The following is a 27,998-nucleotide window of genomic DNA, read 5'->3' on the forward strand; positions in this document are numbered from 1 at the left end:
AAAACAAATTTTTCTCTCCGGTTGTGCATTTTCTTTGTCTTGCATTTCAGAATGTCCCATTAGCATGAACTATTTTGCAAATGTAATTTCCATTATTACTGCATAATGCAGACAATATTATTGTTATTATAAAGTACTAAAGATTTCTGGGTAAGATATGCTACTTTTAAGATTCTAATACCAGCATGCAACAATTATGGCACCCCAAATCATGCAAATGATTATATTGGGATTAACAAGTGCCAAGCCTAATATAGTTGGGCTAAAGCGTGCTTTTTTGAGACAAACAAGTAAGTGATAACGTCAAATAAACTCTAGAATAGTGAAGACATGATTTTGGTAGGAGGGTCTCAAAGATGGTAGAAGAGACAATCTGGAGTAATTTCAGAGGTATCTTTTCCTTAAGCTACCAATATGCAAGAAACTGCCTCTCACACAACTTTCTGAAGCAGTGAGCATTTTAATTTTAACTGGATTAGGATGTGATACCTTCTGGCAGCATCCCCATCCAGAGTACCAGTCCACCCAGATCTGCAGGAGGGTGGAAAGGAGAAGGAGAGAGCTGTGCCAGTGAGGGAGCTTTCCAGGCTGCTGTAGCAAAGAGCATCAGACCAAGTGCCTTAAAGCCCGAAGGTCCTCATCTCATGCATTACAGCATTTGAAAGTACATGTTTCTCCCTAAAGGAGAAACTGTTCCTTCCTCCCTGGCCTTGACAATTGTGTTCCATCTTAGCTTCTCTATTGCCTGATCTCTGCTTTCACCTTCTCATGGTATTCTCTGTGTGCCTCTGGGTCTGTTGTCCAAATTTTTCCCTTTCACAGAGGCCTTGGCGACTTGGGATTAGAGCCAAGTGTACTACTCTCTTATGACTCCATTTTAGGCCACTTTCTGAGGAGCCAGAGAATCAGGGCTTGGCGCATGACATTGCTCAAGGCAGCCATTGCAATGGGGCCTTTGCAAGACAGCATGCACTCAGGAGCCACTCTTTAGACAGCCGGTCCTGTGAAAGAGAGCCAAAGGTAGCAGCTCTCCAAGGCAATGATGACCATCACTCTGCCAGTCACTACATCAGCCAACACTGGCAGCTGCAACTGTGCTAAGTACCCAAGCCAGGCAAGTCAAAAAAACCAAACCAAACCAAACCAAAACAAAACAAAAAACTCAAAAGCCAATCAAAATCATCATGGAAACACACCCGCATCTCATGCCTTGGTTCTTTCTACCACGCAAGGAAGTACAACCTGTTTGGGGGCACTTTCCCACTCCCTCACATATCTCCCTACCTGTCCTTCCATCACAGCATCCTTTCATCTAGAGGCCTCCGTCTAAGACTCTTCTTTAACAGGCCTCCAAGGAGGATGGGCGATTTTGCTCCTGCTGGCTGGCTTTGAAGAGGGCAGTAATGGGAGCTACGCCTCTCAAGTAAAAACCTAGTCTGGATGTCAAATGTTCACTGCATCCAATCGGTCAAAATAAATCACACAGCCAACTCAGATGGTAGAAAAGGCAGTAGAGCCTAGCCACTGAGGGACGAGGGGCAAGCACAGACAGGGTAGAAAGCCTTGTTCATAGCCATCTTCGCAGATGGTTGGCCCCGGTGATTAAAACCGATTGCACTTTATGTTAGTCATAGAAATGGATGTTTGGTCGACATGAGCAATACTCAGGAAAAATGAACAGGAAAGCCTTCGTTCATTAGAATGCCATGATGGCTGATCCTGGTGTTCAGTCTGACACACCCGGAAAGAAGGACTGTTGCATGTCTGTTGGGACATTTTCTTGATTGTTACTGATGTGAGCTACCTATTCCACTGTGGGCAGGACCATCCCCTACACAGCCCAGAAATGTAGCCGAGATGAGCCTGGGAGCAAGACAGTGAGCAGTGTGCCTCCATGGCCTCTACTTCCGTTCTTGGCCTCCTTCCATGATGGCCCAGAACCTGTAACCCAAATGATCCCTCTCCTCCCCAAAACGTCTCCTGGTCAGTATTTTATCACAGCCACAGACAAACAAACAAGAACAATTATTATTATTAAGGAAGGAATATTAATTATGCATGGCATTTCCTTATAAAGATAGCTTTTCATGGAAGTTGACGGAGAACACAGAGTAGCTTATGGATTAGGATAACTAATTTTTTTAAATATTGAGGATAAACATAATGACACATGACTATCTTCCCCCTCCCCCCTCCACCCTGCACCTCCTCTCTTCCCAGCACTCCAGAGGCTCAGGCATTAAGAGAGAAAGTTTGAGGCCAGGCTAGAATAAATAGCCTATATAACATTAGCAAGACCCTATTTCAATGTAAAAGAAAGAAAACTAAGAAGGGCAACTAAAGCATGTTTTCCTTTGTTAACTGGTTAATTTTTGTTTTGTATTTCACAAGTAAAATGCTGAAAGGGCTATTTGACAAGCTGTAGCATTAACTGCCAATGCTATAGATCTCTTCAACAAGAAAAAAATAAAAGCATCCACTGGTGGTGGTCCTTTTAATGTGGGCCAAGTGTCAGTATTGTGTAACAAATGGTCACTGATTTAAGGACAACGTACTTGAAGGAATAAAATGTTGTCTTTAAACTACCATTTACTTGATAAACACCACCACACAAATATATTTTAGTGGCTGCTGCAACCATGAGTGATTTGTAGAATAGAGCAGATCTGCCTCTTGGAAAATGAAAGCCAATGAAACAATGTGCTAATTGGTGGTCTTCTCTGGGGCTTCTTTAGTCTCTTCACAAAATGTAGTAGAGAACAGGGGTGGGAACACTAGGGATTGTAGCCGTGTGCGCTGAGTTAGAATTGGGACAGTGGTGCCCATTATCTCAATGAAGATTATCTTTTAGAAAAAATTAAATTGTCCTAAGATTGTGACACACAGGAAATAATATTAAACATAAATAATCCATCAGTCCAAACACCAGTTAGTAAGTGCCAGCAGTAGGCTTTGGGCACACATAGTGATGAAGCTGGTGAAGGGAAATCAGATAAAATAAGCAACAACGATCATATCTAAGTGTATTAATACATGTAAATGTTGGAGAATGTGCTGATGCCATCAGACGCTTTCATGACCACTCAGAGATGTTCTACCACAGGCTACCATTGTCTGGCCACTAGGCACCAAGTCATGAGCACTACTTGAGTAGATATGACATTTCTGTTTTGATAAGGCTTCATTATATTTCCATGAAGGACACAAGTCTGATTTAGTAAAATTTCAATAAACATTCAGAGGCACACTTCCATTGCGTGAAGTTAGAAGTGACATTAACTCTATGTGTTGGGACGACAAGTAGAAGCCACACTGGCTTGACTTGAATACTTTAGGCATAATTTTAGCCAGCAGCACAGGATTCTTTGCAGTTCGGAGGCTACAAACATGCTCATTCCAATTCATCAAAACAATCCTTTCCCAGCTTGTCAAGAGCTCCCGTAGTTAGAGGTGACCTTCAGGAGTGTTTCTCCTGACTGCACTATCAGGAGTAGGAACCATGGAGCACGCAACCAGTAAGTGTAGACTTGGGCCAGTTTTCATGTCCTAAATTGTGACATAGGAGAAAGGTCATTAAACATGAAGAGTTCGTCAGCATAAAAACATTTAGTAGGTTTTAAGTAGGTTAAATATTAGCACTTTAAGAAAATTTTTATTTATTTACTTTTACAAATTAAAACCCAAGCAAGTTGTTGTGTTGTTTGTCATAGCCAACAGGAGTCCTGTCATGGTCAGGAATATTCTGGTCTCTGATCTTACAGATTTATTGTGTCCGATACATAAATTATGTGATAGTTCATAAATATCCATCGAAAGCAAATGACTCATTAGTGGTGAATAGTTTTATGTCAACTTGACACGAGCAAAAAGCTATCTGAGAATAGGGAACCTTGAGAAACTGCCTCCATAACATCTGGCCGTAAGCAAGACTCTAGGGCATTTTATTCATTAATGCTTGATGGGGGAGGGCTCAGCCTATTGTGGGTGGTGTCATCCCTGGGCTGATGGTCCTGGGTTCTATAAGAAAGCAGTTTGAGCAAGCCGTGGAGAACCAGCCAGAAAGCAACACTCCTCCATGGCCTCTGCATCAGCTCCTGCCTTGTGGTCCCTGCCCCGTTTGACTTCCTGTCCCAACTTCTTCAGCGATGAGCAATGACACGGAAGTGTAAGCCGAATGATCTCTTCATTCCATTCGTAGGTTGCTTCATCTCAGCAAAGATAACCCTAAGACATACACCTTGCATGTCACAGAAGTGTGCCAGGGCTTCTGCGAAAACCCCACTGGCTAGGTGGCTTTAACAGCAGAAGCTTGTCCCCCAAAGGCTTGGGATAACAGTGTGAGCAGGGCCAGTTTCTCCTGTAGTTGGCTTTCAGGGAGCTTTCCTACAACCCTGCTTTTCCTCTGAGTGGACTCTAGCAGCTCTTCTTATAAAGAACCCAGTCATACAAAAGTAACTCCTTTCCCCATTAAGACCTCATCTAGGTCTTACCTCCTTAAAGGTTTGTATTCAAATACACTGGGGATTTAGGGCTTCCATCTATAAAATTAGGAAAAGACACAATTTTAGCCCTAATATATAAAACTATTTGTTTTTTGCAATGCTTTATCTAGAAGTAACCATCCTTCACTAATATGTAAAATATACGCTTGTTTCTGTTTCAGTAACCGCTTCTCCTCCATTGTTAGTGGCTCTCTCTGACTCTAGCCAGTGCATAGCTGAGCCATTAAATCAATTGAAGGTGAGTCGTAAAGGCTGTGGGAGATATTAGTTTCAACTCCATGCAGTTCCCCAGAATGTGGTCTTGACATCCCCTTCATCAAGAGATAACATCAGGTTGCTCTCTATGGTGAGCAGCCTGTGGCATCGCATGAGCTACACACAGAGACGGGTCCTAAGCTTGCTTTGTGTTCTGCCGTTATTTTCTTGAAAGCCTTAATTCGTTTTGAGTAAGAGACTCCCATCTCATTTCTACTGAGCCGCACCGCTGGCACCCTTGAATCCTGCTGAGCTTAAGACTGGATGGGCTCATCTGTCTTGCCATAGCCCCTGCCAGGGCCACAGAAGGTAATGAATGCTGTTTCCACTTTCAGTTCTACTGCTATTCTTAGAAGCTGGCCCCAGTACAAGGTGTTGGCTGCCCTTGAGGTTGCCATGTTCTGAGAAAGTTTAAGCTGGCCCTACCAGAGAGACCTGCCTCAAATAAAGAGAGGCAGACGCCTGCCTGCCTTCTGCCACATGAGACCCCGAGCCAGGACTATCAAGCAGAGCCAGTCCCAAACATGACACACATGAATGATGAACAACTGCTAAATTCTTCAAGCTGTTTCATTGATGCCGCCATCAATAACTAGAACAGAACCCAAACGCTACTTAATGAACATCTTGTTGATACTTGATGGCTGTTAGCACCCTCGAGTTCTATACATTTCAAATTAACTTATAGAAATAATAATATGCATTTCACAAGATTATTAAATAATAAGGTATAATCATTTTTTAAAAACGTTTAAACTCAAATAAGCAAAACAAAATGATTTCTAAAAAAAAAAGAAAAAGATTTCTAAAACTTATAGTCAAGAGCTTAAATTTTCTCCTGAATACCTATCAACACACATGCACTAAAGAGTACATGTGTGAGCATGACTAAGACTCTGTGTGTGTGTCTGTGCGTGTGTACATGCATGTGCGTGAGTGCATGTGTGTGTGTGTGTGTGTGTGTGTGTGTGTGTGTGTGTGTGTGTGTGTGTGTGTGTGTGTATGTGTTTGAGACAAGGCTTTTCTGTGTAGCCCTGGCTGTCCTGGACTTGTTTTGTAGACCAGGCTGGCCTTGAACTCAGAGAGATCCGCCTGCCTCTGCCTCCTGAGGGCTGGGATATTTTTAAAAAATAAGACTAGAGTTACTAGTCTCGTTGTCTTCTGCTGCGTGGGGACTGCGCGCAGCGCTCGTGCATTAGGGGAGTACTGTATACTGAGATCCCCCTCCAGCCTCAAATGTGTATCGTAATGTGACAGACCATGAATGGATTTCCGCACAAGTGAATTTTTACCTAAATTGTGCTCTCCGGCTAAGTGTCTGAGACTCTAAGATTCTGACAGCAGGGATGGGGGTTATGGTAGAAAGCAATAGGTGAACCTTCAGGTCCCCTCACCGAGAGTCATCTCCCATTTCTTATCTAACATTTTGAATCTATAGGGGGGAAGAAAACCATTTGAAAAAGAACATTCCTGTTCATTTTTAAGTTTAAAAGCTCCCACTCACACCTCTTTTAGGTTTTAGCTTCATACAACGGTTTCACGTCTTTAACCAGGTACCCTTCAGACAGATAGCTAAGTTTCTTCCAAATCTGTTAATATTACAAATGAATGCAACCAATAAACTTGCACTAAGACTTTGAACATGTTCTATGATTCTCTTGTCACGGATTTCCAGAAGCAGAGGATTATTCTGTCGCCCCTGCTGGTTCTGCACGTGTGACACTGGAGGCCAGCCAGATTGTGCTAAGACTCAAAGCAAGCAGGCTGGACCGTAGAGGCCTGTCACTGTCACCAGTCAACACGTGGCTCGTTTTCTTATCTTGAAGCCATGTGACACTCGTTTTCCTCAAATGTAGTACCAAAGAACTCAAGCACTCTGCGCATGCTCAAGCACTCTGCGCATGCTCAAGCACTCTGCGCATGCTCAAGCACTCTGCACATGCTGTATCATTGGCTTATGCCTTCAACTCTGCCCTGTGGTATTCTAACTTATGTCACTGGGTGACTCAGAAATTTGAATGTCTTTTGAAGAAAGAACAAAGTAGGTCAATTGTAAATATTTGATGAGTCATCTATTTATAACTTATGATTTGAACCATTTGAACAAAGATGCTTCTGATATACATTGCTCTATAATAAAGTTTAAGGGGTTACTAATTTTAACTTCTTTTTTCCACGTGGAAAATGTTCATGCAATTTAAAGTTGACTACTTCCATCAATAATAAAGATTACTCATTGATCAAAATCTGAGGTTCAGAGTTGAAGCTGCCTAAGTCACATCAATAAACTGTCAATATTAACCACCAACTTACCAACCACCCAGCCGAGACAAGGGCCATCCCACTCGGGCAGCATTTTACCAGCAAACACAGTTCTTTCCTCATTAGCAGCTGTCTGGACTTGAGGCTTAGATCATACATGGTGAGATATTTACTGACACTCTTCGTCTTGAAAACTCTCACGGAAAGGAGTATGTAAGCCAAGTTTTGTAATCTCATATTTTAACTGTCATCTGAGTCATTGGCCTGGTTGTGGATATTTTTAAAAATTGAATTATCATCAATTATTTACCATCCCAAGAAAGCAAGGTGTATGAATTCTCTGCTAGTACCTACAGCCAGGAGGATCAATATTCAACTAGAATTTACAAGTGTCAGTTCTTCCTTCTTTTTAATCTAATTAAGGAAAGTTGCTATTTAATGATAAAGTAAACAAGCTTCAATGTATCAAGTCCACTTACAGGAAGACAGATTTACACCTAGAAAGCAGATGCTAAACACAGTAGAAAAGGATCTTACTGTTGAAGAAAAAGAAAGAAAGAAAGAAAGAAAGAAAGAAAGAAAGAAAGAAAGAAAGAAAGAAAGAAAGAAAAGGACAAACTATTTTTTTTCACATGAGCAAGAGGATTAAAAGTCGCTTCCAGAGCATTAAACACCCTAAATCAAGTTCAATTAACACTGTCAGCTGGCAGAAATGTAACTTTGCAAAATTCCTCCTACCACTAGGGAAAGCGAGACAAGATTTGCCCTTCACATAATCAGAAGCACAAAGGGTCTCGCTAAACTAATCGGAGACCAATTCTGAACTAATAATAATAAAGGAGGATGTTTTAATGTGGTAGCCAGCTCTCAGAAATGACCTCTGCAGGGAGCGGCACTCTGTGAGTTTAAAAGGAAGCGAGGACAACATTTACAAAGGATGTTTTCCCAGCTAATCCAGCTTGACTGAAGAATCCAACCTGAGGCTCCTGGCCAAGAACCTGCTGCCTTAGTGAGGAGATGCAAAGAGTGGCCCCAGCTGCCCAGGTTAGCAGCAAGTGACAAGTGATGGCTGAGCCTGTGAGAGGCCGAGAAGTAGAGCAAGCACACTGGTGACCTACAATAGTAAGGGACCAACCAGCACAATTGCTTGTGGTTGCATCCAGGGACATGTCGAAAAAACAAAGTCAAAGGTCTTGGGAGATGGCCAGGGGCTAAACACACTTTTTCACATGGAGGCCTGAGTCAGATGCCAGAACACACACACACACACACACACACACACACACACACACACACACACACACACACACACACACAAGCCACGTGTGGTCACGTTCACCTGAAAGCACCGAGGGATAGAGGCAAGATCCTGGGGCCTCGCCCATCAGCCAACCAAGCCAATACAGCAAACGGCAGGTTCAGGGAGAGTGTTCCTGAAACGAGGAGAAACTTAAAACACTCATCTATAGAGCGACGTCCCTAAAACTTAGATGGGAACAAGGTTAAACGTTTACAAGCGCGCATTTCTAGCCAGATGCTTTACCAAGGAATGCAAGATGGGCTCAAATGAGTAGGATGTAAACAAACAAATTACCAAGCGGGCACCCATTTAAAAGACTCTCCAGGAAGATGTTCTTCGGGTGGTGGATCTGCATGGAGCCCGTGGACACCAAACATGGCCCAAGTGCAAGAGTGCAAGAACACCTAGCACTAACAGCGAGGGAGACCAAATAAACACACTGAGTTACTGAGCTCATTTTTTAAAAAGGCCGTTTTGAAGCCTGAGAAATGTTGCCCTTTGAATGAAAATAAGAAAGGGATTAGCTGTGGGTGAGTTAGATGCAGGACAGAAGTGAGTGTGTACACACGCCTGCAGACAGCCGTGTATATGAAACACATAGCTGAAAAGCGCTGCTTGGGCTCAGTAGGAGGGAAAAAGGATTTGAGGACGCTGCTCATCTGTGCCGCTCTGTAAAGTAAGCCATTCTCCATATGCGCCAAGCACACAGCAGTTCCTCCTCCTCCGTACCTCAAGTGCTCTCTAACCACACTTGGCAAGTGGCTACCGTGTTAGACACGCTCCGTTTCCACACAGAGGTTTCCTGACGATGCTTCACGGAGCACTGAGTGCATCCCGGTCATCTGCGGGCCTTCAGCAAAGTTTCTGGTGTGGCAGATGTGGTGTGAGCTGGGTATTTGTATTCCTAACCGGAGCCCAGCTGATGGCGATGCTGCAGGTCCAAGGACCACACAGGGAGAGTCTTTGGTGATAACGCCAGCTGAGCTATCCGTGCTTGTATGTCTGAGACTCTCACCTTCAGCTTGAGCTAACTTCCCCCCTTCTGCCCACCAGGAGCACATAAGTGATACATGGCCTTGGAAGACTTGTGGGTTTTTTGTTTGTTTGTTTGTTTGTTTTTTACAAACAACTGCTTTATAAGTTATGATGCCACCAGGTCAAAGTCTCCTAAACTCACAGCCTTCCAGTGAGAGCTCTATTTGATGAAAGTGTGTACAAAAGCACATTGGCATACACAAACTTCTTTTTTAAAACAGTGGGGACCTTGGATCTGGGACAGACTGTCGAATCAAAGGTCTGGTACAGGTTAGATTCTTGGTGACTCAGAGAAAAACAGCAGAGTCCATACCATACGGCCATTTTGAGGCTAAACCAAAAATGCACACGAAACCTCACAAGGTGTGCCTGTGAGCATCTGGAGGGCGGTCAGCTTCACCAGTGGCAGAACCTGCTATTTTTACTAGCTCTTCCTAAAATCTACAGTCTAAAAATCATTAGGAGTGTCTGAGTTTTCAGAGGATGGGCGGTTTCCTCGGTGGTTGGGGACACACACTGCTCCTTACATAGGGCCTGAGTTTGGTTCCCAGCACCCACACTGAGCAGCTCACAACCACATGTAACTCCAGGTGAGCTGACTCCCTCTTCTGGACCCCACGTGTATCTGTGCTCATACATTCACAGACCCAGAGTCACACCCATACACACACAGTTAAAAATTAAAAATTACTTTTTAAATGAGTGTCTGACTTAAAGCATCATCAAAATGTGCTTTCTGTGGTAAAGAACACCCACATTTATAGGATGATGGCTCAGAAGCAATATTTGCTCTGGGAATTATACAGAGGTCTTTAAAAATATTTTTTATTAAGTTATTAATATTACATCTCAATTGTTATCCCATCCCTTGTATCCTCCTATTCCTCCCTCCCTCCCATTTTCCCCCTACTCCCCTTTCCTATGACTGTGACTGAGGGGGACTTCCTCCCCCTGTATGTGCTCATAGGGTATCAAATCTCTTCTTGGTAGCCTGCTATCCTTCCTCTGAGTGCATTTTAAACACAATAGCCAAGAGACATCTACATGCGGCACACTGGCAGGTGCCACTGAAGACAGTTACATTGTTTTCATCTGACAAGAGAGAAAAGTCCTGAGCTGGGCTGTAAGCTTCAGAGGAGCAGATGGCTTGGGTTTGAGTCCCCAGCCTGCAGCCTTTTCCCAGGGAACTGGAAGGTGTTCCGCAGCATCTGAGAGATGTCTGAATTGGCTCCATGAATGAGTGGCTGCATAGACAGGGCTCTTATGGGTAGGTGGATGATGGACAGGCAACCGAATGGCTGATGCTCCCTGTGTAGTTTGTGTTACAGATTAGAGCCTGCTAGTCCAGGCTTTGAGAACACCTGGCCCAACTGCCTCATTTAAAAGATAAGGCACAAATGACACATTTTAGATCACATAGTACTTATTCAGTGATAAACAAAGCCTATATCTCAAACATGGCTCTGAGAGGAGAGACAGAAAGAGAAGGAGGGAGGAAGGGAGAAAAGGAGGGAAGGAGGGAGGGAGGGAGGGCAAGAGGCATGAAGGTCTAGACAAGTGGTCACCTTAAAGACAATCGTATTTTAGTGGGATGCATATTTTCTTTCTCCTCCCAGAATCCCCCCTCTGCCAAGAATTTCTTTGTACCAAAAGCACAATCTGGTGTTTTCTAAATCTATTTCTGATCAATACAGGTTTTTATATTAATAAGATGCAAAATCTCATAAAATTCTCTGAGAAACACATTTACAAAATGGGATATATATATATATATATATATATATATATGTATGTATGTATGTATGTAAGTATGTATGTATGTATGCTATTTCAAAGGTAGCTATCCCTTGCTTGCCCACACATCCATATTTGTCTTTCTCAGTAACAAACGCCCGATTTACAGATGACTCTAACTTAGGTCCTCTGCAGGAGCAGCTTGTTCTCTTAACTGCTGAGCAGTCTCTCAGCACATCTAAATATGTTAACATTTATTTCTACTTTGTATTTATGTGAGTGTCTACACCCTGGGAAAGGCTCTCTTTTCTCATTTCTCCATAGTTGTGCAATAAGGTAACAAAAATCTACCCAACAAGATAACCCTGCCCCATGAGATTTCCAGCGAGTCTCCTAACATACTGTGTCTTCCCGGTCTCTGCTTGGTGTGAGGTTGTCATGGCTGGACCTTCAACATTTCTGGACCAAGAGAAGCAGGATTATATTTTAGGGATGAAAGAGGGGAAAGCTAGATACAATGTATCTCCATATGAAACTTGAACCACCCAGGACAGACTCCTTTCAGGTAAGAGGAAGAACTTTTTCTGTCACTTAAGCCACTGGAGTTGTTGTTATTGTTATTGTTGTTGTTTGGTTTGGTTTGGTTTCCAAATACAACTCAACCTAATCTTACATATATGAATAATATATTACTATTCTTGACTACTTACTCAAAGCGGGGTTCATATTTTAAGCTTTTCACAGCTGAAAACATCATGGGGAAGTGGTGGGTGGCTGTGCAACAGGCTAATAAGGTATACCTATTAAAAGTTATAGGTCCCTATCTATTCCAGTTTGGATAGAAAATGTTCTCCCAAAGGGCTCCTTATTGGAAGCCTTGGAAGCTCATTATTGGTCTCCAACTAATGGGAGTGCTAAGATACGATGAATCGTGAAGGTATTGACTTCATCAATAGATTACAACCCAATGGTGAGTCCACACTGCGTGGGCTATCAGGAGCTGGGGCCTAGTGGACTGAAGCAGATTATTGGTAAAAGGCCACTAAAAGACATATGGATCCTCGGTCCATTTCCATCTCAACGAATAACTTTCTAATTCTGGAATCTCCACTTTTCTTCCAGGTTTCCCAGACATTTCCTTCTCTCCTCTCTTCCTTTTGTTCCAGAACCAAATCCCCTGCCACAGTTCCTTTGACCACCACACCATGCACCCTCCTCCCTTCGTCTAGAATTTACACTGCATAGCTGTTGGAGATGGTCTGGTGATGTGTTTTGATGCTAATTACTGCTTGCTGTCTCTGTGACTCACCTTTTGACCAATAAAAGGCCATTCACCTGGGCAGGGCAACTGAGATAGGTGTGGCTAAGGTTCCCAGGCTCCGAGACAGGGGGAATCTTGGGAAGAAGAGAGACCCCAGGAGAAGAGAGAAGAAGATGGCCGCCATGGGTTAGATGCAGGAGAAGCACACAGTAGGCGTGGATGGAGAATTCGGCCCAGATGAAGAACATTAGCAAGTATTTGGGATTATGGATGGGAGGTAGCTTGATAGAAATTATTAGAAGCAGATGGCATGGGATTGGGGCAGGTATGGGATACCTGCCCCACTATGGGAAGTAGTTTAGAGGATTAATATCTGCTCTGCCCCAGGTGAACTAAGGCTATTTTAAAATAATACAGGTGTCTGTGTCTTGATTGATTGCTAGTAGGTTAGAAAATACTGCCGTAATAATAATAATTATAGGCCTAATGATAGCCTTATAGATAATTAAAAACAACACACAGCAAAACTCAATGTCAAAACCACACCCAGCCAGTTCTTTTAGTATGAAAATACTAAATTTGAGGCATTATGTTTAACTTACTCCCTCTCTCATTCAATACGTTGTAATTTTATGCCATCTTTAAAAAACCAAGTACTGATTAATCATATATCACCAGTGGATTCTACATGTCTGAATATGTTTAATTAATTTTTATTTATTTTAGTTTGTGAGGATGACTGGTGGGAGTAGATTCTTTTCTTCCACCATATTGGTCCCGGAATTGAACCCAGGTAGTCAGGGTTGGTGGCAAGCACCTTTCCTCTGTTAAGCCACCTTGCCAACCCTGTGCCTACGTCTTTAATGAAAGCACAGATTTTGTTTGTTTGTTTTAAAAACAAATCTTTTTTTTTTCAGTCCCTCAAGTGAAACAGGAAAATAATACCTTGAGTCTCATAATGCTCCCATAGTATCGGTCACCCTAAGGCCTGGGGACATAGCTGAACTGGGAAAGTGCTTGCCATGCAAGCACGCGGACCTGAGTTTCATTCCCAGAAGCCATGTGAAACTAACAAACAAACAAAAGCTAGGCATGGTGGTGTGTGCTTGTAATCCCAGTGCTGGGGAGGCAGAGACGGGGAATCCCTGGGACTTGTTGGCCAGCCTGATTGCCTTACTTCATGAGTCCTAAGCCAGGGACAGACCCTGTCTTGAAAAAGAGGATGAATGGCACCCGAAGTTGTATTCTGGCTCCCACACACATGCACCTCTCCAGACAAACACATATACAAACACAAATAAATAATTGTGAATTAGAAATGTCAAGACTTTCCAATCCAAAAAATTTTTTTGCTTATAAGTTGAACAATTATTATAACATAACTTGATATTCTGAGGAGTTTGAAGCTTACTTAGTTTTAGGCACCCTAACAAAAGACATCAAAGTGAGGCTGGCACAATGACACATACTTTCAATTCCAGCTATTTGAAAAGCAGAGGGACCTCGATATCCTCGAAAACAAACGAGCAAAACAAGAAGGATATACTTAAAAAAAGGATACACTTACCACTCACCCTTTCACAGCGGCTCATCCCTCACCATCTCATGGCAGCTCACCACTCACCCTCTCACAGTGGCTCACATCTAGTAAACCCAGTACCAAGGAGGGTGGAGCCAAAGCAGCAGGAAGTCACGGCCAGCCTAGGTTCCATAGCAGGTTGGAAGCTAGTCTGGGCTACATGAAGTCCTACCCTCCCACCCCCAAACCAACCAACCCATATAACCAAAACTCCCTAAATATAAAACAAACAGGCAAAATAAAATGGCAAAATTATAACTGTATCTAGTGTAGAATTAGGTATGAGTCCTTTCATAGAGCCCGGGACCCCAACAATTGGGAGGCTCTGATACTCAGATTTCATCAGTTTTGTGGTAAGAGCACCCTGCTCATCATCAAGACATGTACACCAATTTCAGCCCAAGAGAAGAGAAATGACTAGATGCATGGCTGAAGGCCAACCCCCCTCCCCCCACCGCCAAAATATGTAAGAGAAAGGCAAGTACCAGATTTTGGATTTTCTGTTACATTTGCATAGCAGCTATAATAAGGACACACACATATATATTTTCATTCACCTGGTTATCACAAGCCCATCTTTACACAGACAATGTTAGCTTCTCAGATACGGACCTGATTGAAAATTTTTACCTCAGTAAAAGTGTTTAGAGGAGGACTTACAGAAATTCCCATTCACCGCTTCTCACTGGCTAGTGTTTACACACTTTTCTATCCCCAGGGTGCATGTGTGTCTTTTTATGTTGGCAATTACAGAATTAATAGCAATTAAGCTCAAGCCATTTGCCATACAACTGAGCACCTCATATGGAGTGACTCATTCCTCAAACAAGCGTTGGTTATTTCTATGCCCCCATGAGGAAACTGAGGCCTAGAAAGGTCCAAGATTGTGAGATGTGAAATCAAGGCCAATTCCAAGCAGTCTCCAAAGAACACCAGGATTCAGAGAGGATAAACAACCAAGCAAGTACACACAAGCACTGCTTGGTAGAGTCAGGGCCACAGTGACTCTGACTCCAAAGCATTCTTATCTCATGTCCTTACAGATTTGGGACAGTAAAGGGAAATGAGCACAGAGCGGGGCATTGTTGAGGTTTTCCGACTTCCGGTTTCCTTTGCACAAACAACAGATGGGAGAAACGCAAGTGTGGTCTGTCCATTGGTAAGCCTTGATGAACTTTGCACACGCACTTGCTGCCGACTGGATGGCAGGGAGTGGGGAGCAAGGTGGAGAGGGACAGCAATCCATCCGGGCTTTTGACAGGGCACACGCTTTAGAACATACACTGTACCTAATTTTTTAAGTAGGAACTGGTTGGTGTCCCCTGGCCTCCCTGTTCTTGTGCTTAAAAACAAAACAAAACAAAACTGTAGTTATTCATATTATTATAAAGGTTTCCCTATCACCAAATGGCATAATTCGGGGATAGAACTTTTTTTATTTTTTGCCATTTCATGTTTTATAAAGCTCCACATAAGTGTATTTGATTATTTAATAAGAAAAAAAGCCACCATTTTCCTCCATGGAAGCTGAACTAAGGATCACAGCGTGCCTGCTCCTGCTACAGAAAGTTTTCCCCAAGTAATTTACCTGCTTCCAGATCAGAAAAAAGGGGGGTTCTACTACTGTTTTCAAGGCCTAAATTCAGGTCTGGATCTAATTTGGAAGGAGCCAAGTCTACAGCCATCATTATTTTAGGAATTAAACTGTCAAAAAAAATTACTTCAGACTCAACATAGCAAAAAGCTATGTGACACCGCAGCTCCACTCAGGCCTCTCCATACCCAGAAAGGGGTAGCAATTTTGGAAGCTGTGTGTTTGTTTCTATTTTTTAAAAAATAAGACATGGTGTTTATTAACAATTAGTAGAATACGAAAGGACAAATGGAAGAGAAGAAAAACTCACTCAATCGCCCTGTCTCCAGACAAGCCCTTTTTCTCCTTCCCTCTCTCCCTTCCCTCCCCTTCCTCCCCTCCCTCCCCTCATTCCCCGTCCTCCACAGGTCAGATATGTTAGCATCTATTCTGGCCCCAGCTCCCCCCAAAGAAACGTCTGCTTTCCTCACAGAGCGTTGATGTATTTCTTGCGGGATTTCATCTAATCTGTAAAATAATCAACATCGCTTAGTGTGAATATTTCTGAGAGCTGTTTCTTGTGGGCTTTGTGGTTGTTTTATTTTGAAAGGCCATCTGTTTAATATTCATAAACAACTCCCTTATAGTCAGGCAAAGATCATTTCAGCATCTTAACTTGAACACTCTGGGCAGGGGGTGGGGGGAGGTGTGCATCCAGCCTGCACTTCTCGAGAGTGGAATTCAGTAATGTGTTCTGGGATGATGATGATGGTGATGATGATGATGATGTGATGGTGGTGATGATAATGGTGGTGATGATAATGGTGGTGATGATAATGGTGGTGATGATAATGGTGATGATGATGATGATGGTGATGATGATGATGATGTGATGGTGGTGATGATAATGGTGGTGATGATAATGGTGGTGATGATGATGGTGGTGATGATAATGGTGGTGATGATAATGGTGGTGATGATAATGGTGATGATGATGATGATGGTGGTGATGATGATGATGTGATGGTGGTGATGATAATGGTGGTGATGATAATGGTGGTGATGATAATGGTGGTGATGATAATGGTGGTGATGATAATGGTGGTGATGATGATGATGGTGATGATGATGATGATGTGATGGTGGTGATGATAATGGTGGTGATGATAATGGTGGTGATGATAATGGTGGTAATGATGATGATGGTGATGATGATGATGATGTGATGGTGGTGATGATAACGGTGGTGATGATGATGATGATGACGATTTCGGTCCTATCGTAGTGAAGATATAGTCACACTATATCCCCGAGGGCCCTCACAACAGCATGGTTGCAGCTGCAGTCTCATGCTAACCAGACATTAGAGAGACATTTTCTTTTGAAGGTTTCACCACATCCAGGTGCAGAACAGTGGATATAGTCTTTCCTGCAAATCCAGAAGCAAGTGAGGGAGGCCGCACACTGGAGGAGCAGAGGACTCATCGTGGCAATCACATAACGCAAACAGTCTCATCCATTTGCTATGAGGTGGCGGAGGAGGGGGATATGAAGGAGAGAGAGAGAGAGAGAGAGAGAGAGAGAGAGAGAGAGAGAGAGAGAGAGAGAGAGAGTGTGTGTGTGTTTGGGGGGGGGGGGGGAATGTTCAACAGGACTTCAGGCTGCGATTTCTCCTCTCTACTCTAAATCACTTCTCCTGCCCCAATTGTGCAGCAAGGAAACTTGTGGGCTGGCTTCCAAAGTGCAAAGATATTTTGACTGTTTCGTCTGACATGGACATTTTGATAAACGGCTATACTTTGAAAAGGATCCAAAAATACACTTTTCCAACACAATCAAAGAGACCAATACGTATAATATTTTTTGAAGTGTGTGTGTGTTGGCCCAGACCAGAGCCTGGAGGTACTCAGGAACCCTGTGGGTTGTCAGCCAAGTGCAGCAGCAGCCTGTTGGATGTCGGTAGCGGTCGTTCTGTAGCTTCTGGGACGGAAGCCCCGAGGTTCTCTGCCCTCTTGCTTATCCTCTTCATTAGAAGACTTGCTGGTGCCTGGAGGTGGAAACAGCTTCCCCAGTGCGCAGGCACCACTCATGGAGCTCCGGAAACTGTTGCTGACCTGTCCCCGGGAATGCCTTTTCTAGATACGATGTACATTCCAGAGTGGGCATGTTTTAGGCACCAACTGTAAATCTGAATCATGTTGAATAGGATGAGACGTGTTGCCTCTCTATCTAAGTTATACATTTGACATTCCTGGGGAGCCATGTCATTTATAAGACTTCACAGCAGTTAACTTTTTTTTTTTTTTTTTTACTGAGAATTCTACTTTTATTAATTAAATGACAGTATAACAGGTTCCCTTGCTTCCAGATGCTTTTTTATTTTATTTTTTATTTAATTAATTTATTCAAATTGCATCTCAATTGTTATCCCATCCCTTGTATCTTCCCATTTCTCCTTCCCTCCCACTTTCACCCTATTCCCCTCCCTTAGGTCTATGACCGAGGGGGACCTCCTCCCCCACTATTTGGTTATAGGCTATCAAGTCTCATCCTGGTAGCCTGCTTATCCTTTCTCTGAGTGCCACCAGGCCTCCCCACTGTGGGGAAGTGGTCAAATATGGGGCACCAGAGTTCACGTCCGAGTCAGTCCCTACTCTCCACTCAGCTGTGGAGAATGTCCTGTCCATTGGCTGGATCTGAGTAGGGGTTCAACGTTTACTACTTGTATTGTCCTTGGTTAGCACAGCAGTAGCTTTAAGTCCTCTAAGCTCATGGTTTCTGTGACCCTCAGGCCAGCACTCTATGCCCTTGAGAAGATGGGTGTGGTTCATTCATCATGTCAAACATGAGGAAGGGAAAACAGTGCCTTCTTCTGAAGTGGAGTTGCAAAATTTGAGGACTTAACTTCACTCATTAGATGGTGGTCTACAGAGTTTGTGCCGAATACAGCTTCTAACATCTCTAGTTAATAGCATCCCCTTTCAATTTGTTGTTTCCCAAAGACTGGGTGTGAACTAGTTTGGGGCTCTCAATTTATGTACCAGAATGTTTTACTCAGATATGCATTTGAACTAAAACAAACAAACAAACAAACAAAAACAAGCAGCAATAACTCCAGTTAACAGGGAAGTGATTTCTAAACTCAAACTCGAAAGTAGGGCAAGTGCATGCACAGTTCATAGTAAATATCAAACATTTGTTTGGGGTTACCTACAGTTTGTATTAACAGAATCATTGGCAGAGCACGATAATTTGCTGACAGCGTAGAAATGGCCATCATTGGTTCTGGGAAATGTGACATATTTTGTTTTCTTCATAGACAAAGCAAAACAACACAACAGAGTTCATATCTGTTCATATAAATCCCTAGAGGAACTTTTTAGTGTTTTAGAAATGAATATCTCTTTTGAAAATGAATTATTGAGAGCTTTGGCTGTTCTGATGTCCCAACTTTATTGCAGTGGGATTTGCTTCTTCTCCTTCTCAGAAACAGATTTGTTACCATGAAAGTTGATTGTAAAAAAAAATATAACCAAGGAAGAAACGTCATACCTGTCCACATTTTAAATTTTGCTGTCTGTTGACAGATAGGAAAACTATTGCTAAAATGTCAGTCTTGACTGATGTCACTGTGGTCACTTAACGCTGACTGTAATCAATCTTCATAATGTTTGCTTAGAGAGCTCTGCCTACTTCCTCAGGAGATCTGAGCTTCAGATTGTCCACCTTCCTCCAGGCACCGAAATTTGAGTAATTTAAAAGCAATTATTGAAGTCTTGCTTGTAGGTCTCTGCTAGTTCCCTTCAGCTACAGGGGGGACTGACTCAGTCTCCAGAGCTCACATCCCGGCCTGCAGCGCAAGCCCAGCATAGGGTCAATCTACATGAGGCAAGGAGGAAGTGGGGTTGACCGCAGACAGTGTTGGTTCAAGCTTCTAGTCTGACACCGGCTAACATTTCTTTAGGCATATGTAAGTACAGTACCATTTGGAAAAAAATAAAAACATTTCCAAGTGCAACACAGTCCCATGTGCACAACAAAGCTTAAGGCATAATTACATCGAAACTCTCTTCAAAGTACACGTCACCTCTTCCATGAAGATGAGGTCTAATAGATAGACTGCATGTGTCATCTTAAGGGTCCTGCAGGAGGGATCTGGTGTGGTTTCAGGCATACAGACAAGGCAAAGGTTCCCAGGCTACTGACTAACTCCAGTCCTGTTTCGTAAGGGCCTTGGAGGAGGAGGCAGGTGTGGCCTGGCCCTACAGGTAGTGCAGAGGTCACTGTGCTATGAATCACGTCTAGTCCTGTTAGTAAGACTCTGTGGGAGCCTGAGGAAGCCAGGTGTGGCCTGGCCCTACAGGTAGTGCAGAGGTCATGGAGGTTATTAACCACCCCATTCTCAGCCTTCTGGGCAGAAAACAGCTTACACACTTCCTCCTTTGAAGAGACAGCCCTGCGTGTTCCACATCCTGGCTTCTCTAGTGCTGATCTGTGAGCTGAAGGACCTCTGTATTCCCAGCGCATGCTGAGTCTTCAATGTCTCTCAGAATTCCCTTGGCCCCCCCCCCCCAGTCATGTCTATGTCCTTGTGTCTATTCCCTCCCCACTTCCGAAGCTGGAGATGTAGCTCAGTGGTGGAGCGCTTGTCTGCCATGCACATGGCCTTGTGTTCAATCCTCAGCACTACGAAATAAATAAAACCCAAGTAAACAGATAAATAAATATTAAACTCCTCCAAGAGTCACCTAACATAGAATCTCTCCTGTAACCCCTTCGCACCCATGACTCCCCAACACACTGACAATATAGAGGCACTGTGTACCATATATAATATTTGTGCAGTCCTTAATAGCCTGTACTGTCTCTGAGGGCACTGACCTTTCATCCTCCACTCTTGATCTTGATGCAAAAGAGACCTTCAAAAAGTATTTTTGAGATACCAAGTAGTTTTTCAATATAATCCCATCAATTCAATCAACAACTCAAATCCAACTTCTCTCAGTTGTATCCCACCTGGACCCCAGGATAGACATGAATGTGGTCCAATTAAAAAAAAATCATAAACTTACTTAAAACATGATCAGATCTGTGTGTGTGTGTGTGTGTGTGTGTGTGTGGTTTTATTTTCTTTTGTAGTTCGACTGCATAGTTCTTGGGGGTGAGGTTGGTAGATGATGCTCTGTCACAATGTCCAAGGTTAGATGTTCCTAAGAACCTGCACTGAGGAATGTGAGGCATCAGTCAGTAAGATGTGCACTGTGTAGAGCCTACACTGCCCCACACAGGGAAATGGTACCACTACACTCTAAAGTGCTTACATTCATAGCCAAATGCAATACAGTACAGCCAAGCTGCAAACTGCGCCCGGTGCCCATTTCTCCTGCCAACCTTCTGCCTGTGTTCCTTTCTCATCTCCCCCCCCCCCCGTGACTTTGCACCCACCGCTTTACCAGAAGGTGCCCTCTGAATAGCCAGAGAGCTTATACATTATAACATATACTACAGCCACACAGGAGACTTTCCCCTTTTCCGTGTTAGTCAATTGCCTCGCCTTCAGCCAAATCCCATATGACACATGAGGAAGCAATTAGACTCCATAACGTAAGTAGTTGATAGTTGGGCAAGAATGAGCCCGGCCCTCCAAAATACGGTGCCTTTCAAATATTATTAATTAATGTAAATTCTAACCACTGGGATATACAGAAAAAGATTCTTATTGGGAGACCTTCCAGAAGCCACTTGGATGTTGGGGGATGGTCCGATGTATTTTGATGCTAATTACTGCTTGCTGTCTGTGTGACCCACCTTTTGCTTAATAAAAAGCCATCCCACCTGGGCAGGGCAGGAGATAGGTGGAGCTAGGAGAGAGAGAGAGGAATTCTGGGAAGAAAAAAAGACTGCCATGAGAAAGAAGAAAGGAGAGAGACCTGAGGAGAGGAGAGGAGAGGAAGGCCACCATGGGTTAGATGGAGGAGAAGCACATGGCTGGTGTGGGTGGAGAATCCGACCCAGATGAAGAACATTAACAAGTATTTGGGATTATGGATGGGAGGTAGCTTGATAGAAGTTATTGGAAACAGACGGCATGGGATTGAGGCAGGGATCCCATGCCTGAGGCCCCACTATGGGAAGTAGTTTAGAAGATTGATATCCGCCCTGCCCCAAGTTAACTAAGGCTATTTTAAAACATAATAAGTATCTGTGTCTTGATTGATTGCTAGCCAGGCCTATAGATAATTTATGTAATTTAAAAACAATACTTGGACCTTTTGAGTTGCAAGATAACACCAGCCACAGATAGCATGGTGGAGAGGAGTGTCACCAAGGAGTCCTCACATCTCTGAAACTCGATGATACCAGATCTCTACAGGGATTCCCCAGGGTGCCTTCCTTAAGGGATCCATGATCTGGACAATTGCCTGGTAAATTCTGAAATAAAATCACCAAAAGACACACAGAGCAGGGGAAGGAAAATAAAAAAGCTGAGACCAAGTTGGTGCATAAGAAAGGTCAACATTTCTCCATAGAAGATTCCACGCCCAAGATGGCGCTTGACCCTCGTACAGAAAGGTCTGCTGAGAGAACCGGGGAGGGAAACTGTTGTTCCAACATCCTTTCCATTAGCATGGTGTCCACCTAAAGGCTAGCGCATCATCCCATATTTGCTAAAAATTGAAAAGAGAGAAATCACAAAAGAGCGAGCGGGTCAGACCACCCCAGGCACTTGTCCTGGTGAGATGACAAAAGCTTGGAGATGTTTCTGCGCTGCCCTGTCTCTGTATTGGTTTCAATCCTCAATTCGAGCTCATTTCTTTCCAGGGTGCCCACCCCTCTAACAGCCGAACACGCTGAGAGCAAGGCATGGAGAGGCTGTCACACACAAGTGCAACGCCAAGCAGAGTGGGAGGGGCTCAGAGTTCATTATATCAAAGAATAATTTCGAGAAATAAAAACCACTTTCAGAGGAAGCTGAAACCCAAAATAGTTGCAACCTTCAACTTCATTTTAAGAGTTTGGGGGGGGGGGGATGTTACATCTTTCCATGCGGTTGCCTAGGGAACAGGATCCATTTATTGCTTGCTGTCCAATAATTTCTAAGAAGTTGCTATCCTACATTATATCTGTGGATGTTAAATTCACTCCAAATGGGAAAAGCTTTCCAAAATATGCAGTTTAAATTATATTAAAGAAACGGTCGGGGGAAAATGTCAAAGAAAACTCAATCTCCTTTAATATATTTTGCTGTCTAAATAAATTAGCATTCTTCTATCTTGATTAAAAGCTTTTAGCACATAAAACAAAAACTCAAATGGAGAATATTCTAGCTGAGCTAAACTTATATTTCTGAATTTTCTCCAAACACTCAAGAAAGAATGCTGCTGATAACGGAATATGGAAGAAGCCAGAGAAAGAATTTGACTTCCTTCACATGACAAATTCTCTTGCCTGTGATAAGCCCAGCCATGAGAGAAAAGTTCAGGTGACTCTCAGAGGGAGTGTTTCCAGACATGCTGTCAGTGCCATTAAGTGTGTGTGTGTGTTCACATGTGCATGTGTGTGCGTATAAGTGCGGGTTGTTTAAGAACAACACTGCTAGCCAAATCTCTATCCTTTCTACGTCCTTTGATGTTTTTCAAGCCAAGGTAATTACTTTGTGGGCATGCTAAGTCTTTCATCTCTGGCTTCCTTGTGCTAAAAGAGTACAGGCATCCTGGGAGCCAGCACTTTGGCAGGTAGAATATTCTTTTTGGTTTAGTTTCTTGCTTGTGCTTTTGGCTTTTCTATACCATACCACTCTTTGCAAAAAAGCAAGAAGGTGCTAAGTTTCATCTCTCTACAGTCCTCTTAAAAACAGCAGGTATTAAAACCTACGCTGAGGAAAGACCCAGAACAAACGAGGGAGTCACAGTGACTGGTGCATTTAATTTTCTGTGAAATGTTAAGAGCTCACTTATACTGTGTCTGGGACCAAAGACTTTGTCCCTCAAACACACATCCTTGGCAGACCATCTTTAAATCTTGGTTAATCAGAATACAACTGTTAAAGGAAAATTCCTACTTGTCATATAGAATACTGTTCTAGGTACTGGGGGACATTAAAAATGCCAATTTTTTTAAAAGTTTCTGGGCCAGTGAGATGGCTCAGTGGGTAAACACACTTGCTACCAAGCCTAGTGGCCTGAGTTCTACCCATGTGGTGGGAAGAGTGGGCAGACTCCCACAGGAGGTCCACATAGACCTCTACACAGGCCATGGCATTCATGCACTCAACCACAAACACATGCATACACACACACACACAGAGAGAGAGAGAGAGAGACAGACAGACAGACAGACAGACAGACAGACAGACAGACAGAGACAGAGACAGAGACAGAGAGAGTCAGAGAGACAGAGACACACACAATGTAATTTTTTATTAGTTTATTCAGATTACAGCTCAATTGTTATCCCATCACTTCTATCCTCCCGTTCCTCCCTCCCTCCCGCTTTCACCCTATTCCCCTCCCCTAGGTCTACGACTGAGGGGGACCTCCTCCCCCACTATATGGTCATAGGCTATCAAGTCTCATTTTGGTAGTCTGCTTATTCTTTCGCTGAATGCCACCAGGCCTCCCCACTAAGGGGTCAAATATGGGGCGCCAGAGTTCAAGTCAGAGTCAGTCCCCGCTCTCCACATAACTGTGGAGAATGTCCTGTCCATTGGCTAGATCTGAGCAGGGGTTTGATGTTTACTGCCTGTATTGTCCGTGGTTGGTGCAGTAGTTTGAGCAGACGCCCCTGGGCCCAGATCCACCTGTCATGATGTTCTTCTTGTAGGTTTCTAGGACCCTCTGGATCCTTCTGTTTCCCCATTCTCCTATATTCCTCTTACTTAGAGTCCCAATAGGAGGTCCTCACATCTATCCCAATCTCCTGATAAGTGAAGACTTTCAATGGGACATGCTTTTTGGGCTAGTGTCCAATTATAAGTAAGTATATACCATGTGAGTCATTCTGTTTCTGGGTTAACTCACTCAGTATGATCCTTTCTAGTTCCATCCATTTGCCCACAAATTTTTGGGATTTTCTTGTTTTGAAAATAAAATGTTAAAAAAAAAAAAGAAAAGAAAAGAAAATGTTTGCAAAGGAGGCCCTCATTTGGGCAATTGCCAGGTTTGTCTTGTGTGACTGTGAAACCACAGTCATACCAGAACAAAACTCAAGTTGGCTGTTCAGGACTATGGGATACCTCACTCTGTTCACACTTTTCTTCATGACAACCTGTGGATGATTGTCTCAGGAGCCTGCAAAGACTGTAGAGAGGTGTTTGTTTGAACACAGAAGTGGTTAATGGTGAAAAAGAGGTTGCTCTGCACAATTCTATCAACTTTTATCAGGCTTTAAACTGGTAGTGACAATTTGTTGTATTTAAGAATATTTAGTTCTATAGAAGACAAGACAGGAAATGGAAAATATGAAATTCACAACTTATACTGTATATAGTTAACAAGTAACTTAGGAGCCGGTCATTAGGATTAGAGCCTGGGCTTCAGCAGCTTGACCACTCAGGCTGGACCACTGCTTTTACTGAGCCAGTTAAATAAATAACAGAACTGAAATGCAGAAAGGTAAGCTTTATTCAACATGGCCATGTTGGGAAAAGGAAGAAGGCCCAATGATGCTTTAAATCCATCTTCAGGGTTCTGGTATGAGGTTCAGGCTTAAACAGAAGTTTGGTTTTTTTTTTTTTTTTTTTTTAATGTATGCATAGCTAAATAGTCCTAATTCAGGTGTGGTCCCATCTTTGTCTCAGCTCCAGTCTCTCTCACAAAATTGTCTGACGAGTTATAAATCTCTTCCTGGGAGACAGGCTCTACTCTAGCTGGCACCAGGCTCCCAGCCTTTTCCTTCTCCTGGCATGAAATTCCTGGGAAATGTATAGTTCCTTTGGGGCACACTGTCTTAACTGTCTGATTGCCAAAGAGAATGGTCAAGTGTCCCCCTAGAACATCTTCACTCTGCCCAGGTGGCTACAGAATGTCTGCATGCTAACCGCTAGAAAGAGATGGGGTGTTGTGTAAACATTCACATGGTTAGTGAGTATGGAGTGTGTTTGAGTCAATCAGTCAGCATTCACAGAGTCGTCAATCACAAACTAAACAAGTGAGTTCATGGTCTGACAAACAAGCACTTCTACCTGCATCTGTACGATGGAGTCTCCTTGCTCCCTGCCCTAATTCTGGTCCTATTGCCCCACCATCTGCAGGGAAGGCTGAGGAGAGGAGAGCTCAGTGAAAGGAGAAAGTCCAGGGAGGTAGAGAGGGAGGGGGGGGAGGAAGAAGAAACGAGGAAGAGGAAGGCTGATGGCTGGAATATGATCGCACTCCCCCTCCCTCCCATCACTTCCCACTGTGTGTTTTTAATTGATTCAACAAACCATGTAACTCGGGCATCTTAATTTGTGATCCGTAACCTCCGGGATAACGTACCTCGAAGTGTATGTGGAGGCTATTTGCATCAAGGTAATTTCCCACATGACAAAACTCATCAGTGTTTCTTGCCTCCGCACTGACTGCTAATTGTCTGCCACCATGAGCCAATAGAGGAAATATAAATGACAAGGGGTAACTAATTATTAGTGAGGAAACCAGAAGCAGTCAACATTGCTTAGTTCTGTAGCTTGCTTATATGACTTTATGATATATATGCTCATACTTTATATATGAATATGTAAAACTGCCTTAGCTCAAATTGTTAAAGATAATTGGTATTTCATGAGATTCTACAAAGTGTAGTTTGTAATGACCTACAACTAAGGCTATCACAGGACACTCGGCTGGACAAATTTCCTTACCACCACTTTAGAAATGCGCTCACTCCCTCTGTGAAAGGATTCACTGAGGCTCTGTGTCGAAGGGAGGAAAGGGAAGCAACCGTGACAATCACGATCTGCCATGCCCAAGTGTCTAATGTATATACGTTATAATTCATACAGCTAGGGGTAGGGTAAGACCCCCAGTGGTGTGAGATGGGCATCCAATGCTCCTCTTTGTTGGTGGAAGAAACCCCAGCTGGCTCTCATAGAAAAGATATGCAAATGAGGTTGCATGGGAATTCAAAGATATAAGCAGTCATATCCACCGGAAGGTCTCAATTAAAAAAAAAAAAAAAAAAAAAAAAAAAAAAAAAGCAAAGTCTCTTAAGAGGAATCTGGTGATACAGACCACTACTGTATGGTGGAAGATAGTCAAAGCCTTGAAGTAGCCCAAACCCACATCAATTGAGAAGCAACCCCATACATTATGGTGCAGTTACTCACAAGAATGCACGTAACCATCAAAGATTACATTGTAGATAAATATTTAATATGAACGCAAGGAAAGTGCATGAAACACAGGTATTGAAAATGTCCAACCCGGAGACCCTCTCGCACGTGAGGTCACCACATCCCACTTCCCAGTGTCTGCAGTGAAGACACTGTATCCATTCCCCGCAGGCAGCCAGGCCCTCCACCCCCAAGAACCTGCAGGTCTTCTTTGATGTGAACATCAGTGGCCACCAAGTTGGCCGAATTGTTTTAGAATTGTTTGCAGATATTATTTCCAAACCCCCAGAAAAAAATTGTGCATTGTGTACAAGAGGGAAACCACTAGATCCACAACTGGGAAACTTTTCCATTTTAAAGGATGCTTTTTTCCACAGAATTGTTAAGAAACTTATGATCCAGGGTAGAGACTGCTCAAATCAGAATGGAACAAGTGGAGAAAGTATTTACAGTGAAAAGTTTGAAGATGCAGGTCCTGATACAAGTGGTTCTCAGTTCTTTATCACAACAGTTCCAACTCCTCATTTGGATGGGAAATGTGTAGTATTTGGCCAAGTAATTGAAGGACTAGGTGTGGCAAGGACGCTTGAAAACGTAGAAGCGAATGGTGCAAAACCTGCCAAAGTGTGTTATTGCAGAATGTGGAGAATTGAAAGATGGGGATTTCCCCGAGGATGCAGAAATAGACTTAAGAGATGTAGACAAAACTTTATTAATAGCTGAAGATAAAAAAAAAAAAAAAAAAAAAAAAAAAAAAAAAAAAACCACTGGCAATATTTTTTCAAGTCTCAGAATGCAAGGGTTTTAAGGAACATGGATAGTTCAAAGGCTGTTATTGAGAAAGCAGAGACATCCAGACTGCAGCCTGTGGCCTTGTGCGGTGTGCTGAGTATTGGTGCTTGTGAACTGAAGGCGTCAGGTTGGCAGGGGCAACTGACAGTCGTTTGGATGCTCTTGAAATGGACCCGTCAAATGCCCAGCACCATACTGCAAGGATGGCAAGAACTAAAAGAATATGATCAAGCACTGGCTGATCTTGAGATAGCCCCGGGAGCAGGAGATAGCCCCAGGAGATAAAGCTATCCAGGCAGAAAGGCTTGAAGTCAAACAGACGAAAAAGGCACAGAAAGACAAAGAGAAGGCAGTGTATGCAAAAATGTTTGCTTAATAAGGATTCAACTCTGCT

General features: G+C 43.1%; 1 protein-coding gene and 1 pseudogene across 1 annotated transcript in view; one reads left to right on the forward strand and one right to left on the reverse strand.

Moving 5' to 3' along the window:
* Positions 1 to 27,998, reverse strand: part of Mettl24 (methyltransferase like 24) — a 109,438-nt gene that overhangs the window by 3,840 nt on the left and 77,600 nt on the right. The gene's annotated exons all lie outside the window — the stretch shown is intronic.
* Positions 1,043 to 27,980, forward strand: LOC127205290 (peptidyl-prolyl cis-trans isomerase D-like; annotated as a pseudogene).

Source organism: Acomys russatus, chromosome 21 (genome assembly GCF_903995435.1).
Source record: "Acomys russatus chromosome 21, mAcoRus1.1, whole genome shotgun sequence".
Classification (NCBI taxonomy): domain Eukaryota; kingdom Metazoa; phylum Chordata; class Mammalia; order Rodentia; family Muridae; genus Acomys; species Acomys russatus.